Raw genomic sequence first — 2,998 nt, forward strand, 5'->3', positions numbered from 1 at the left:
CCCGGGGCGGGGCCGGGGCGCGAGCGAGACCCCAAAACCACCTGGGACACCCCAAAAACGGGGACGTCTCCAAAACAGGGACATCCCTGTGCCCGGGGGCCACCGAGGAGCTCAGCGTGGCCCTGCAGGGGGGACCCGAGTCCCCACAGTGACCCAGCCCTGGGGTGAGGTCTCGCTCCGAGGGAAGGAATTCCCGGCTGGAATTCCCTGCCCGTTCCCTGGCACTGGGACAGGAGGGGACAGAAGTTCTAGTGGCTCCAAAGACTTCCCAGGAGTCTCAAATCTGTCCCCTCGCCCTGACCCCTTCTCTCCCCACAGGCCCCACAAAGTCCCAGCCACCCTGCCCCGTTCTCCAGCTGCACCAGCCTTTCCCAGCCCCATTTTTCATGGAATTGCCCAGTTTTCCATTTGCAGCGCTCCTTACTCCCTGGCGCTGGACAGTGTGAGGAATCTTCAGGAACTGAGGAGCCTCTGCTGGATTTTAGGGGGTATTTGGGCTCGTGGAGAGCCCTCGTGGCTCCCACTGTCACCAGCACCTCACTGGGACCCACTGGGGGGTCTCGTCACCTCCCGAGGGTCCGGCGGTGGCCCCGATCCCCCTTTTCCTGCCCGGGGAGGGATTCAAAGGCACCCGAAGGAAAACAACAGATTTTTTGCATTTTCCCAATCTGCTCTCAAGATGTGGCGAGGGCGGAAGCGGCGCCTCAAAGGCTCCGGATGAGCCTCGTGGGGCTGGGGGGACCCTCCAGGAGGCTCTGGGGGAGGGAGGTGCTGGGGACACCGTCCTCGTGTGCAGGGACACAAATCCCGGCTGGGTGTCCCCAGCGTGGCTCTGGGGGTGTCCCTCAGCTCCAGGAGCTGCAGCAGAGGGGTCCTGGGGCTTCCAGAGGGACCCAGGGGTGCTGCTGGCCTTGGGGACAGGCTGAGCTTGGGGACGGGCCTGGAGGGACCTGCAGGAGGGTCACGGGTCCCTGTTCCCAGGGGAATCCTGATGGAGCCACAGCGGGTCCCATCCTTCCTCTGGAAGTCTGCGCCGTTCCCTGGGAACGGGGGCTGGAAGCGGGAATGTGCCAGGCACAGCCAGGGACAGGGAGTGTGCCCCAAGCCTTCCAGGACACGGCGATGCCACCATGGTGTCCCTGCTCCCTGGATCCGCCTGGACACAGCGCTGGCTCAGCCTGGATTTGCCCTTTGTTCCCTGGCTGGGAAAAAGCAGAAAATCCCCCAAATTCCACCTCACTCACGGCATCCCGAGGGTCTGGAAGGGAGAGAGAGGATGGGACAAGGGAGACGGTGAGGAAGAGTCCCTGAGGAAGAGCTTGGGGCTGGAGTCAGGAATCCCAGAGGAGTCTCCTGGCTCCCAGGGGCTGTGGCCAGCTGGGAGGGCGCCGGACACATGGACACGAGCCCAGTCCTGCCGCCGTTCCCGAGGGAATCCGTGCTCCAGCCAGGGGGTTGGGTAGGAAGTGGCAGCGGGATTAAAGGTCCCTAACAGAGCAGTTTTGGTGTCGGGATGAACTCACCGGAGTTGGGGGAGCTGGGACGGAGCCAGGGCTGGGAGAGGGGGGCCAACATCACACACAGAACTGGGAATGGTTATTTTTAGGACAATTCTCAGCTTGGAGAGCAACCAAGGGAATAAAACGGTTCAATATGGGCCCGGTGCTTAACGAGGAGGCTGAAAATCCCTGGGCTAGGATATCTGGGAAGAGCCTTCGGGATGGGGTTTGTGGAGAGCCTGAGGGGGCCAAGGCACAGCTCGGCTGAGGGGTCATCGGGGGGTCCCTCTGCTCCTTCGCAGCCTGGAGCTGGGCTGGAGCCACTTCCCATGGAAGGGTCAATGCTCCTCTTCCTCCTCAACCGGGAACGGGAGAGAAGGATGGGGGAAAAGAGCTGGAAAGCCGGGAATGGGCTGGAATAACGACCAGAGGGAAATAGCAGCCCCCTCCTCCCGCCTTTCCCTTGTGGTGGCTCTGCCTCACTTTTAAGTGGCTTTTACCCCTTTTTTAGGCCAATAAACCCCAACCAAATCCATCCCCTCCAGCCCTCAGGAAACCCCAAATCCCATGAGACCCCCGGGATCCCCCTGAGGACCCCAAACTCCCACGACACCAGGACGTTTCCCTTCTCCAGCCTGGAAAAAACCCTTTTATTCCTAACGATGGAGAAGATGTGGAGCTGGAGGGTTCCCCTTCCCTGATGGAGAGGGATCAACCTTTTGGAAAACCGGGAGAGGGGGGACCCCGGGGTGTTCGTGGCTCCGTCCCTTCCTCCTCCACCTTTTCATAAACCCCAAAATTCAACTCCACATTTTGCAGCCCCAAAATCCTGGGAGCTCTGAGCTGATCCATGAGCCCCATAAAGCCCAACAATCGGAGAGAAACCCAACCCCACCCCGCCCCCCCCACCCCCCCCCCCCCCGCCTGCTCCGTGGAGATCAAACGCCTTTTAATCGGAATAGAATTTCCTGGGATGAAATGAGGAAAATCTGTCGCTCGCATCCGCCCGGCAGCCGCTCCCCAGCCCCGGGCTCGTCCTCAAGGAGTTTTCCCTCCCCGTCCCTTTGCCCCTCATCCCCCCGAACCCACGGAGCATCACGGGAGCCCCGTGGGGAGCCCGGAGCCCACTCGGGCCACGGCCACCCCGGGAATCTGCCCCGGAATCCCTCTGGAAAGGCAGCGCAGGGAATGGGCCCCGGCAGCCCCGCTCCGAAGCACCGGGAACTCGTTCCAGCCGCCGAGGGAGAGTTTTCCTTTCATCTCCGGCCAGGAGTTGAGCCGGGCCTTTCGTCTCTCCCCAGACACGGCTTTGAAGGCTCCGGGGGTGTCCCAGATGTGCTGCGGGGCTGGGAGGGGGTGGGGCAGCTCCGGGATCGGGGGAGCTCTGGGAGAGCGGGGTCCTTCCCTCCGGGGCAGCTGAGGGGCTCCTGCCAGACACCCCCACCCTGGATGGTCTGAGGGGCTGGGGACACCCAGGCCTGGGGGACATCCGCGGGTGG

This window comes from Corvus brachyrhynchos, unplaced genomic scaffold (assembly GCF_000691975.1).
Source record: "Corvus brachyrhynchos isolate BGI_N302 unplaced genomic scaffold, ASM69197v1 scaffold933, whole genome shotgun sequence".
NCBI classification, from domain to species: Eukaryota; Metazoa; Chordata; class Aves; order Passeriformes; family Corvidae; genus Corvus; species Corvus brachyrhynchos.